Below are 14,564 nucleotides of genomic sequence, written 5' to 3'. Positions count from 1 at the left end.
CTGCGGTGGGTTGGCACCCTGCCCTGGATTGGTTCCTGCCTTGTGCCCTGTGTTGGCTGGGATTGGCTCCAGCAGACCCCCGTGACCCTGTATTCAGATTCAGCGGGTTAGCAAATGGATGGATGGATGGATATTTGGAAAGCAAAAAAGTGAAAGACTTGAAATATGTACTAATCTATTATCAGCCAAAAAACATTTTGATCAGAAAAAAGAAATTCAAATCTTTTAACAATGTCTGCTGTTGAAAAATGGCAGTACTAACAAGTCATGTATTTAAATGAGAATGTTAATTAAAAATAAGAATTGCTTTCTAATTGAGATGTTGATTGGACTGAATGTGGTGGCCTTCAAGGGGCTGTGTTAGGTGGTCATCTCAGAGACAGTGAATGTGCAAACAACACAGAGGGAATGACTAGGCTAGTAGTTTAAATAATTTCCGAAGTTGTGTGGAGACATTTATGCCACTGTGCCAGTCAAATTTAATACTGTTAAAATAATAAAAAAAAGTAATTTGTAAGATATATCCATCAATTGAACCAAATTATGATTTATATACAGTTTATTTACGATTATTACCTTATTGGAAATTACTACATTTATCAGGTCCTTAGTAAATTGTAATGATGGAAATATATTGAATGCAAGATAAATTAAGCAAGGCTGTGTTAAAAATGGAGCAGAGGGAAAGAAAATTCCAGTTTGCTGAGAAAGCAAAAGCTCCAAGTCTACCTCGCCCATCTACTCCACTGGGATTGACTGATGTACTACAGTGTTAAGTATTATATATGATTTTAACATCATCATCATTGCATTATGATTGTTTAACGTTACAATGTGTTGAAACATTGCATGGATATAGGCTGGTAAAGCAATTGCATTCTCAAAGAAAGCACACCCTTCATCATAATGCACTTACTGTATGTATCAGTAATCCACCTGAAACCCCTTAAAAAGCAGTTTATAATGATAAAACTCCTCTGGGTATAGTACATTGAGATATACATAAACCATAGCTTTACGGTTCTCTTAATGAGATGTTGTATATCTCTTGCAGTTGGTTAAAGATTTTATTTTCTGTCCCATGATTTAAGATTATGACTCAAAAGCATTTGGTATTTCGCTTACCTAGAGTTGCCTATTTTTTATTTTTAATAAAATCTATTGTTAAATAGGAAGCATGAATTATTGATGATACAGTATCGCTGTATTCAGTTTTATAATATCCACAATATATTTATTGTACAGTATTTAAAAAACAATTGCTTGATTTGCTAATTTGCAGTTATCTTTGTTTTTTTATTATTAAACAAAAATGGCAAAATAAGAATACAATACAATAGGACTGTAGTAAATACATTTTAAGATCTATGTAATTAATTACAAAACAGTATTGATAAAATGTTTTTGAAGGTATACAATAATTTCAAATTGTCAACTAAATACTATTTTAATAAAAAAAAACTATAAATGGTCTATGTCAAACTATGAAAATAGAGTTTCTGATGATTTTCCATGGCTAGATCTTTCCAATATACTGTATTTGTTGTTTTACATTAAACATGGCAGAGATGCAGAACTTTCTTTTTAAAAGAAATATTTTTGGATAAGCCTCCGGCGAGTGTTACACTGTGCTTCACCTTCGAGTCACAGAGCACGTCACGCTTAACAAGTGCAGTTGCTGCATTTCAGTGCCTCATGAATATCAGATTACATGACTAGAAATTACAGAGACTGATGGATTACATAACTCCCTCACGATTTCTCAGCACAGTTTCGCATTTTCAAGTGATGCCGTGACATTATAATGAGGTTGACACATTTTGACAGAATTGGCCATTTTTTTCTTTCTTTCTTGTGGCACAAAAAAGACAAGGTATTGAATAGATATTCCTGTTGGCTCCAAAGTTCTATAAGCCTGTTTTCTCTGTTTGCTTGGCTCAGAACATCCATTTTCCTTTGTTTTCTTGCGACGATGAATGCTCTTTTCTGTCCTTTTTTTCCTTGCAGATTTAACTGGGCTCTTCTCGGTTTCTGGGCTTTGTACTTCCAGTTGAGCATTTATCAGTTGTTAACTCTTGCACACAGAAGAGCACACCCCTACAACACCCATATCAGACCTCTTTGATTTCATTATGGCTTGTTGCAAAGTGCTATTACTGAGCCACTGGGGATGCCACGACTACACAACTGATTCTTCCAGGCACATGCAATGTAAATGAAGCTTACAACTGAAAATAGCTGGAGACGTTGAGGATTGTTATGGTGGCTTCAGTCTATACAGAAGCCAAAATGAACACGTTAGAAAATGTAAGCATTATGGTGCAATGTTTAAGTGAATTTGGGGACTTTAGGTTTTGAAAGTTGAGGAATTTCATTTTTTTAGTTAATTCAGATACCATATTTTTTGAAACAATAAGTTAAATTAAAAAGTAACAGCAATAATAGAATGCAGTTAAATGCACAAGTAAACTACACCAAAAAAAAAAAAAATTGTTGGATCTACTTAATAATGTGATGTCACATATTTCCATTTAATCAAATTAAGTAGTTCTAAACTAAACAAATCTGTTGATCTCCCATTGCCAGCTCTTGTTATTACAAATGTAATAAGCTATTGGATGTACTTAATAAAATTATGTCACATATTTCCATTTAATTGAATTAAGCAGCTCTAACATAAAACAAATGTATAGATCTAATGGTGCCAACTCTTACTATTAATATACAAAACAATATACAAAATATTTAAGTTGAAGTAAACTCTCTAAAGGAGGGATTTGAAACAGTATACTAATCTGTAAGCAAAGCTGAACAGAATGTTTCTCTGTTTTAAGATACATGAATTGGGAAATTTGCCAATACTTTTCAAAGGGAGATTTTGAAATTTCAAAACTTTGAACAGAGCATTTTATTGAGATATCTCAACAAAAATTGATCTGTCCTGACAAATTTCCTTGAAAAATAAGCATGCCAAATTTTAACAAAATCAGTCCACTGGGAGGCAATTTGTTTCATGTGGTCAGACAGATGAATAGACAGACAGACAGACAGACAGACATGAGCAACTGCAGTATAGCTCATCTTTGCATTATATGTGAATGCACCTAAAAAAGGTCTGAGTTTGTAATTAGTTTGCTTTTGTTCAGAGTTTGACTGAGATCAAAACCTGCTTTTATTATCTGAGAGTGGCTGCTCTCAATTAATAAGGATGTAACTTCATTCTGAGTTACCTTGACTATATGTAATGTTCATGCAATAAATAATAACATTGAATTTTCAAAAAGCATAATAGCTTTTAAAAAAGCTTAATAACAATATAATAGGTGTTTTTTTTTAATTATTTCAAAAGTGTTATTTTGTCTGGAGTAGATTAGCATAAATGTTAGTGTACCAATCACAAAATGTTGCATATTTTAAAAAATCAAATTAAAATGGAGTCATAGTACACTGTATGATGAAATACAGAAATAGTTACACTGCATTATCCTTTTTTAATCTGTGCCCTCCCAGTGACACCACTCCAAGCTAAACTGATCTTGCTGCTACATAAACACACAGAATAGCTGACTGAGCAAATAGACTTCTTTTCTCCCTCTCTAGAATTACAAATCCTTTTCTTAAAAAAAGATCTAGTATCTAAAGCATCTTGGTTAATGAAAATCATGAAGATTTACTATACATATTTTATGTCAGATTTTCTGCACACAGTATATAGCAGAAAAATTAATAGCAGTTTCTTAGTTTGTCCATAGCAGTCTATGTATACAGGCATTTGGGATTACAGGAACATCACTGTATCTAAAAAAAATAAAAGTATTGCTGTCTTTGCAAACTGGAAAATGGGACTTGTCATCCCTATCTGGGAAGGGAAGGGTGATTGCCTGGATTGCAGCAACTACAAGGGGATAACACTGCTCTTGGTGCCGGGTAAGTTCCTTGCTAGGGTCGTCCTCAATAGGAGCTATGATCACTTGCTCACCTACCAGCGACCGGAACAGTCTGATTTTATGCCTAGAAAGTCTACTATCGACCGGATCCTGGCACCGAGGGTTATCATAGAGCGCAAATGAGAATATCGGCAGAGTTTCTTTGCAGCCTTTGTCGATTTTCACAAAAAGATTGACTCAGTTGATTGAGCAGCCCTGTGGGACATCCTGAGGGTTCGTGGGATCCCCTTGAGGTTGCTAGATATCATGGCCAGCCTGTACACTGGTACTGTGAGTCTTGTGCAGCATGGAGGCAGAACCTCTGTATTTTCCCAGTTGATTCTGGGGTTAGTCAGGGGTATGTTCTTGCTCCTACTCTGTTCAATGCTTGTATGGACTGGGTGTTGGGCAAGGTCATGGGGTCCAGCGGCTGTGGGGAATCTGTTGGTGAAGAAAGGTTCACGGATCTTGACTTTACTGATGATGCTGTGATCTTTGTGGAGTCAATGGAGGCTCTGATCGGGGCAAAAGGATGAAGGTTCAAGTCTTTAGAGTCCTGGTGCTTCCTGTCTTGCTCTATGGTTGTCAGACGTGGACGCTATCCAGTGACCTAAGACGAAGACTGGATTCTTTTGCTACTGTGTCTCTCTGGAAAATCCTTGGGTACTGTTGGTTTGACTTTGTGTCGAATGAGCAGTTGCTCATGGAGTCCCGAATGATGCACATTACTTGCATTGTGAGGGAATGTCAGTTACGGCACTATGGCCATGTGGCGCGTTTCTCTGAGGGTGATCCAGCTCAAAAGATCCTAATTGTTGGGGACCCAAGTGGCTGGACCAGATAGATGGTCATTTCTGGAGGGTAGGACTGGACCGAGTATCTGCCTGGGGGGTTGCCAACCGGGATCCTAAGCTGTTTCGACGTCTACTGGGTACCAGTGTACCAGTGCATGCTCCCCAACTTGACTTGACTTGACTGACTTGTCTTTGCAAATAAAATCTGTGTGTACACTAACATACTTTATTTTATACTATGAAAGTTTTCTGAATGTACAGTATATATGAGATAGCCAACAGTAGTTATAGCAATTATGAATTCCATTTATCTGTTATAAAAATAGTTAATCCAGTCAAACTAGCTGATCTCAGAGTAATAGGGATCAGGGCCTATTCCAGCAGCATTAGGCAAAAGACAGGAAACAACTTTGGACAGGGTGCTAGGTAATTAGAAACTGCTATTAAGTCCTTTATGAAAAAGAGCTAGAATGACTGACATAAAACAAAACAATTGTCATTCAAAAATTGTTATAAATTGAGATGAGATTGGAAGTTTGGAAAAACTTATGAGACTAGTGAAAACAGAACCACTTACTGGAAGAAATGGCAAAAATCAAAACAGCATAGGAGTTGATTAATACAGGATGTCAACTTGTATTGAAGTATCTATGGTAACTACATTTTCTGTTTTAGAATTGTTAAGGATAACCCAAACAGGAAATGTTTTTAATGTAAAATAAAAGAACAAGAAATGTTTTACTTTATAAAATTATAAAAACACATCAATACGTCTGCTTGATTGTTAGAAAGGTCCGTGCAGAAATTTTTATTGATCTTTTTGGTTTTTTTTTTGTAACACCTTATTTATCTGCTTTTTATCAGCAGACAAGAAAAGTGAACAATGTGAATAATGAGGAATGGCAAATCTGTGTGTAACGGGTAGTGTACATTTTAGAGAGATGGCTGTAGACCACAGTTTCTTAAACTATGGGTTGCGATCAAAACTGGATCACAAGTTGTCACTACTGGGTCATGTACAGTTGTGACTCACCATTGTATTTAATGGGAATGGTCCACGTACAGCTTGTGAAGTACAGCCAGAGGTGAAGTCCCTTTTCTAGATGCCATTTTTCAGCTTAACTTCGCCCATATTCATTTAACACTGATCTGAAATCTAGTTAGCCCTGGGATGGTTGTAATCAACATGCAGCTATCACTGTTGGCGGAGATTCTCCATGAGGACACCCCAAACCCTGCCACATCCCACCCCATCATTATGACTGTTTGTGGTGATTGATTTTCTAAGGGGAAATGCCTCTCCCCATAATGACTATTAGAGGCAATTCTCCAAGGGGATGGGGGCAGCATCTGATGGTCTTCATGGACTGGGTCTTGAAGAAAATATGGACGGCAACATTGGGTTGTGAGAAAAAAAGATTAAGAATTTTGATGGAAGCACAGCAAAGCTTCTGTCATTTGTTTGTCAGGAACATTGCCATCAGGGACATTGATGAGCTTGGAACTGTTATGGATGAAACACCCAGTATAATACCATACAAAAATAGCTTATACTATAACAGTACTCTGCGGTGGGCTTTGTTTCATGCCTTACGCCCTGTGTTGGCTGGGATTGGCTCCAGCAGATCCCCATGACCGTGTAGTTAGGATATAGCAGGTTGGATAATGGATGGATGAGTATAACAGTACTGGCGTTTACTCTTTCCCTCTGGATTTAAATCATAGTTTTTCTCATATGTAAAATCTGCAATAAATTGATATCTTTATAAGAACTATCACAGTTAAACTGCTAGAACATAATAGGGCATGATCGATGAATATAGCCATAGATCTTTAGAATTATCAGAAAAAAATGGAGTTCACTGTAAATTTCCTTCCTCTTTAATACTAAGATTAAGATCAGAAAAGGGAAACCCACTATAACAGCGGTAAGAAGCTGAACACTTAAATAATGCTGTCCCTGGAAACATGATAATAAATTCCTAGGTGTAATTTTTACATAATATGTACATATAAGAATTGTGTAAGGTTCAGCATTTAGGTTGTAAAGGTTATTGTTCAAATGTCTTTGGAAGTATGTTTATAAAAACAAAATGTTGATAATAATGATTAATTTTTGCTACTATCTTTCCTGAAAGAATGATACTCCATCTACCCCTTTCACAATGACTAGCATGAATAACATTTTCATATGAACAGCAATACACTTAATTTAAAAAAGAGGACCTCTTGATACACCTGATGACAGAAAGCATAAGTAATCTGGATTTGAAATATGTGACTAAATTTGCAGATGCCTGTGGGTGTTACCTGGCCAGGACGCCAAGATACTGGAAGGACTATGGGAGAGAATAAGCACAGGACATTTTCTCCCCAGGATTGCCAGATGGCAGCTCCACACGTTGCAGCAGCGCCTCAGATTCCCACAGGGCTTCAAAGGAATTTTCAGTTTCATACAGCCCTGTTGGGTTCCGTGGGTGCTGCCATGGGGTGCTGCAGAGCCCCCCATGTTGGACTTCTTTCTCACTCTGAAGTACTTTCTGGAATATGCTAATGAGCCTAGGGAAGTACTCCTTGCTGCAGCATAACAGAAACCTGCTGTTTTCATTCAGGGAGCCAGAGCTGGGAGGAGGAGGACAAAGCTTACTGGAGGAGGAGTGGAGGCGGAAGGACAGAGAGAAGACAAGAACAAGTGCTGTGTGCTATTTCATTGACTGTAAAGGTTGTTTATACTGTGCTGTGCAGGTGGGAAGAGAAAAGGAATTTTTTCCCACACCTAAAATAAGTGTGTGTTGTGTTGGACTTGTGCTAGCGTCTGTCTTTGTTCGGTGTTGGGGAGCTGGAGAGCCCCTTTTGGTCACAGCATATTATACAGATATTGCTAAAGCAATCCACTAACTGAAAATGTGAACACAAAATTTTAAATGTTTTGTGCACAATGCCTATTTAACCTTGTCAAAATTTTTAATACTTTGAGGTTATGTCTGTTAACATTTAAAATTGATGTCAGTATCCCAAAGAACCATGTAACGGTGTAGCAAAGTACTTCAGAATTTCCATTGTGAAAGAATAAGATTTCACATCAGTAAGGCTGGCAGATTGACTGGTAATCATTTTGCAACAAGACCAAAATCCATCAAACTCAATATATTAAGAGTTGTTCATTTGGTTGCTCTACCACACTCTTCCCACGGTAACTAACCTGTGGAAGGCAAGTAGGAATTTTATTGCATTATGTATACATAACAACAAACTTGTACTTGAACATTTACTGCACTTAATAATAAAAATGAACAAGTTGTCTGAAGCTACATGCTTGATAATAGTTTAATGCATGTAATTCATGGCATTGTGGCACCATGAGAAAAACTATTCAGACATATGTAGGTTAAGTAACAGAAGCAGTACAAAGTTTCATTCACTACTAAATATATGTTTATTCTCAGTTACCTTCATCAGATATATGGGTGTACCTCTTAGTAACTATAGGTTGCACATTTTCTTCTACCTTCCTGTCTAATTCTACCTCCCATTTATATGTTGTCTGTTGCAACACTTCCTGATCTCTGGCTCAAGGCAGGCTCAGCAATGAGATTGAGCATTTTTGTTGCTGTTTCTTTCACAATGAAATAAATCACTCAGCACTGTAACCCTCAACAGGAAAAGCACATAAGAACATAAGATGATGTTACAGTAATTCACTCAATTATGTAATTGTTTTTCTATATACTTACAAAAAATGCTATTGCTAAAAACTGCTATTAAAATAAATGTTTAACTTTATCAATCAGGAATCTCACTAACCATGCAACTAGAGAATACAGTAGTGCTAAGGACACTTGGTCTTCTTTTAAATAAATGTAGAGACCTCCAAACAGTTATGCTTTGTGAGAACACTTTGCATATGACCTTATTAAATACAGTATGTGGGCGACTAAACATGTGACTCAATAAATATAAACATTCACAGATTCAGACTTGATGCACTTATCAATGTTAGGATGTTGTCTCATGTTTCAATTGCTGCTTTCATTCACTTGGGAGACACATTTTTTTTTTACATTTTATTGCTAAATACAGCTTCATTTAACAAAGCAACTGTCTGGTGCAAATTACAGCATGTCTCAATTCTGAAAAATATGTTTAGTTTCAAACTCGCTAAATCTATCTCTTAAGCCACAAAATGTAGTATTTAAGTTTGCCTGATTCTTGAAGACAAATCAAAAATATCTTGCTTCCTTGGAACGCTGAAATGATTAATTATTCCAAAACACCAAAATTATTTTTTACAAGGCAGAAAGTTTAAATAAGACATTTTGTTTTGCAACTCCAACTACACTTATTTGGTGGCAGTGCTTCAGTCTCACAGTAAAGGAGACCAAGGTGTGGAGCTTGCATGTTCTCCCCCGTGACTGTGTGGGTTTCCTCCAGTTATTCCAGTTTTCTCCCACTGGATGAAGACATGCAGGTTAGGTGGATTGGTGATACTAAGTTGACTTGTGTGTGGGTTTGCCCTATGATGGACCAACAGCCATGTCCAGGGATTGTTTCTGCATTGTGCCCTGTTCTAGCTGGAATAGGCTCCAACATCCCCATGCAACCCTGTTTTGGATTAAACACGTTAGAAAATTACAATATTTACTTAAATGGAGGAAGCCTAAATTAAACATTTTGTAAGAAGTAGAATAGCACTGCATAGTCAAAGTTTCTTGGCTTCAAAGCATAAATTTAATTATATTTTTGGCTCACTCATTTATCCAAGGTGACTACAATATCAAGAAACATTACAACTGTTAACAGTTGGAGCACAAGTAGTTTAAGTGACTGGCTTTGGGTAATACAGCAAGGTGGAGGCTGAAATTGCAATGACATGCTTGGGGTATAAAGTCCAACATCTTAGTCACTACTCCACATATCTTGTTAATAAATAATTTTTGTGTTATTTTCAAATGCACATTTTATAAGCATGTTGAGTTTTTCATCATAAAGTAAAAAATTACAGTCTATAATATTTTAATTATAATTTCCCCAGCATTGTGGTTATAATGCAATTATATTTATTAATAATCCATAGTGGCATGGTGCTGTACCAGTCCATGGAATCTGCATGTTCTCCCTGTGTCTGCGTGGATTTTCTCCCATAGTCCAAAGGCATGCAGGTTAGGTAAATTCTTGTTGCTAAATTGGCCCCAGTGTGTGGGTGGGAGTGTGTGCTCTTCTAGCGACGGACTGGGTGCCCTAACCTGGTGTTGGTCCTGCCTTGCACTGAATGATTGCTTGGATTGACTTCAGCCACCCCACATCCCTGCCCTGAATAAGTGGGTTCAGAAAATGGGTGGATGGATTAATGCACAACAAAACTCCCAGTGTTAAATGAACACTCTTAAGTTTATATATGGGATCCTCTCTTGCTATATTAACTCTTTTATGGACTACTTTAACACTCATTAAGCACTAGCAATTTTGCTATGTAATGTGGCACAGTGGTAGCACTGCTGCTTCTTAGTAAGGAGACCAGGGTTTATTTCCTGGTTCCTCCCTGCATGGAGATTGCATGTTCGCCCCATATCAATGTGGACTTCCTCCAGGTGCTGCGGTTTCCTTCCACTATCCAAAGACATGCAGGTTAGGCTGATTGGTGTTGCTAAACTGGCCTCTAGTGTGTGTTGGCTGTGTGTGTGTGTTTGCTCTGCAATGGACTTGTGCCCTGTCCAGAATTTCTTCCTGCCTTGTACCATATGCTAGCTGGCACAGGCTCCAGCTCTCCATGCCCCTGGTCTGGATTAAGCAGGTTAAAAAATGCCATGACAATTTTGCTATGTTAAATGTGTTGTGAATTGTGAAAGTCGCTCTTAAGATAATGTCACATTCACAATCCAGATTACATTATAATTTTATATGGTATATAAATTAAATGTGCATAGTTATTTGCATACATATACTGCATACCCTGCCGTTCTTTCTTAAACTCTGTGAAGTGCCTTGAAAGAAGCTATATATACTGCTCAAAAGAATTAAAGGAACACTTTTAATCAGATTATAGCATAAAGTCAATGAAACTTATGGGATATTAATCTGGTCAGTTAAGTAGCAGAGGGGGTTGTTAATCAGTTTCAGCTGCTATGGTGTTAATGAAATTAACAACAGATGCACTAGAGGGGCAACAATGAGATGACCCCCAAAACAGGAATGGTTTAACAGGTGGAGGCCACTGACATTTTTCCCTCCTCATCTTTTCTGACTGTTTCTTCACTAGTTTTGTATTTGGCTACAGTCAGTGTCACTACTGGTAGCATGAGGCGATACCTGGACCCTACAGAGGTTGCACAGGTAGTCCAACTTCTCCAGGATGGCACATCAATACGTGTCATTGCCAGAAGGTTTGCTGTGTCTCCCTGCACAGTCTCAAGGGCATGGGGGAGATTCTAGGAGACAAGCAGTTACTCTAGGAGAGCTGGAGAGGGCCATAGAAGGTCCATAACCCATCAGCAGGACCAGTATCTGCTCCTTTGGGCAAGGAGGAACAGGATGAGCACTGCCAGAGCCCTACAAAATGACCTCCAGCAGGCCACTGGTGTGAATGTCTCTGACCAAACAATCAGAAACAGACTTCATGAGGGTTGCCTGAGGGCCCAAATGTTTACTGCGCCCTGTGCTCACTGCACAGCACCGGGGAGCTCAATTGGCATTTGCCATAGAATACCAGAATTGGCAGGTCCACCACTGGCGTCCTGTGCTTTTCACAGATGAGAGCAGGTTCACCCTGAGTATATGTGAAAGACGTGAAAGGGTCAGGAGAAGCCGTGGAGAATATTATGCTGCCTGTAACATCGCTTAGCATGACTGGTTTGGTGGTGGGTCAGTGATGATCTTGGAGGCATATCCATGGAGCGACTCACAGACCTCTACAGACTAGACAACGGCATCTTGACTGCCATTAGGTATCAGGATGAAATCCTTGGACCCATTGTCAGACCCTACGCTGGTGCAGTAGGTCCTGGTTTCCTCCTAATGCACGACAATGCCCGGCCTCATGTGGCAAGAGTATGCAGGCAGTACCTGGAGGATGAAGGAATTGAAACAATTGAATGGCCTTCACTATCCCCTGACTTAAACCCAATAGAACATCTGTGGGACATTATGTTTCGGTCCATTAGGCGCCGCCAGGTTGCTCCTCAGACTGTACAACAGCTCAGGGATGCCCTCATACAGATCTGGGAGGAAATGCCACAAGACACCATCCGTCGTCTCATTAGGAGCATGCCCGACGTTGTCAAGCATGCATACAAGCTCGTTGGGGCCACACAAGACACTGAAAAGCATTTTGAGTAGCAGAAATTAAGTTTTTGAAAAAATGGACTAGCCTGCCACATCTTCATTTCACTCTGATTTTAGGGTGTCTACACAATTGAGCCCTCTGTAGGCAGAAAACTTTTATTTCCATTAAAAGACTTGGCATCCTTTTGTTCCTAAGACATTGCCCTGTCGTTATTTGTATAGATATCCAACTTCATATTGAGATCTGATGTATCTAATGTGTTTCTTTAAAGTGTTCCTTTAATTTTTGTGAGCAGTGTAAATAAAATGCATTATTATTATTATTATTATTATTATTATTATTATTATTATTATTATTATTATTATAAAGATGTGACTGAAAAACATTCAAACATGTTTAGTAAAGTGGTATTCTGTTGGGAAATTCATATATTATTTTGGAGTGACATGGTGGTGCAGTGGTTAGGGGTATCCAGCATCCTGGATTCAAATCCAACACCTGGTCATTGTCTGCATGGGACGTAAACCTTTCCAAAATTTCTACAGATGTATTCCTCCCAAATATGTAGTTGATTGGTGATGTTCAAAACTGACCCTGTCTTTGTGGGCCCTTCATTGAATTTGTACCTTATCCAGGACACTTTCACGACAGGCTGCAACTCTGAATTAAATTATGCACTCTTCAGAATGTTATGTTATATATAGTTTTAATTTTGAGTTAATGTTGAGCCTCACAAATTAAAGTGAATTGGAGGTAGACAGATTTGATGTTCATTGCAGTAGAAAACAAAAAATGACATTGCTCTGAAATGTAGTACATTACATAAATTCCTGTTATAACTGTGTGATGTTTCTAATTTCTATACCATTTTCTAGAGATATTGCTGCACTTACTATTATGTTTTTTGTAGCTATTATGTCTGAAAGAGATAGACACTGACAGGCCAGTGCATTGCCAAAGAACCTTTTTTATTGTTGCTCCAGAACCCTTCAGACCAAAGAAATCAAACTCATCTCACAAAAGTTCTGACACAGTGCACATATATAATAGAATATATTTCCAAAATTAGTTTTCTGCTTTGGTTTTCTTTTAAGTGGAAAGAGTCTTTTTTTCCAACGCCATTTTGGTTTTCACCAAGTGCCACTATTTTGTGGTATAGTTGCCACTGCGTTCCTAAGGATTTAGAATATTAATGCACAACGTGTGATGTCACCATCGCAAAGTTATTAAAGGTAAACTTTGGTCAAATTCAAGTTATCTGAGGTTTGGATGATGTCAGTGACAATAGTGAGTATATTTTATTCTTCAATATTTTGGTATAACAACTATTCTGTTTGGGTGGCACGGTGGTGCAGTGGGTAGCGCTGCTGCCTCGCAGTCAGGAGACCTGGATTCACTTCCCGGGTCCTCCCTGCGTGGAGTTTTCATGTTCTCCCCGTGTCTGCGTGGGTTTCCTCCAGGTGCTCCGGTTTCCTCCCACATTCCAAAGACATTCAGGTTTGGTGCATTGGCGATTCTAAATTGTCCCTAGTCTGTGCTTGGTGTGTGTGTGTGCACACCCATGGTTGCCTGGTGCCCTGCCCGGGGTTTGTTTCCTGCCTTGCACCCTGTGTTGGCTGGGATTGGCTCCAGCAGACCCCCGTGACCCTGTAGTTAGGATATAGCGGGTTGGATAATGGATGGATGGAACTATTCTGTTTTGAGCTACAACTAGGATTTTGGGTTTTCTTTTTAGTTTGGCAGTCAGATTTAATTGAGCTTATTGTTACAAACCTTGTGTTATTCTCTTGGTCCTTTTCTCAGCTGATCTACTTGGCAGAATAATATTAATATAAACCATGTCATTTCACAAAAAAATATTTACAACACAAGAAATAATAGCTTACAGAGTATTTATGTTCACATAATGAGCACACTTATGTTTAGATAAATGTTACAATTTAAAACATAAAAAGTGATTTTTATCAGTAATTCTCAAACTACTTCCTTTCTTAAGTATGCTACAACCTAAATTACAGAATAAAGCAATCGAGAAATGTGTGAAGAAGAAAACGTGGAGCTAATATAGCCAGTATAATCTAAAAAAAAAAGAATCACCCCCACACAGCACTTATTTACAGTAAACTTGTTTTGTTGTGGCACTGATCATCATATTGCAGTAGATGAGCAGTTTTCAATCTGGCATTTTTACTTGAGGAAAATACACCGTAGATTAATTTAATTTAATCTTCTTATATAATACGCTACCATGGCTGTCCGTTTGTCTGTCCAGAATTTTAAATCACCAGTAGCTCTCAAACAGTTTGACATATTGACCTGAAATTTGGTACACATACACTACATGACCTCTGCTGTCCGCTTTCAGGATGATGATTTTTATTACTCTTTTTATTTTTATTTTATTTTATTATAGATTCAACTCTCTGCAGTAGCCAGCAGGGTGGTCAGGTGTGTGGCGCAATTGTATGGGTGTCGTTCTCATTCCTACCGCCTTCGCTATCACTTCCCCTACCTCTTCATATCTTAAATCATTCTTTAGGCAAATTGAAGACTTAAGTGCCAGCT

The sequence above is a fragment of the Polypterus senegalus genome, chromosome 3 (assembly GCF_016835505.1).
Source record: "Polypterus senegalus isolate Bchr_013 chromosome 3, ASM1683550v1, whole genome shotgun sequence".
Taxonomy (NCBI): Eukaryota; Metazoa; Chordata; class Cladistia; order Polypteriformes; family Polypteridae; genus Polypterus; species Polypterus senegalus.
The sequence above is the reverse complement of the archived record's forward strand: the minus strand, read 5'-3'. Positions refer to the sequence as shown.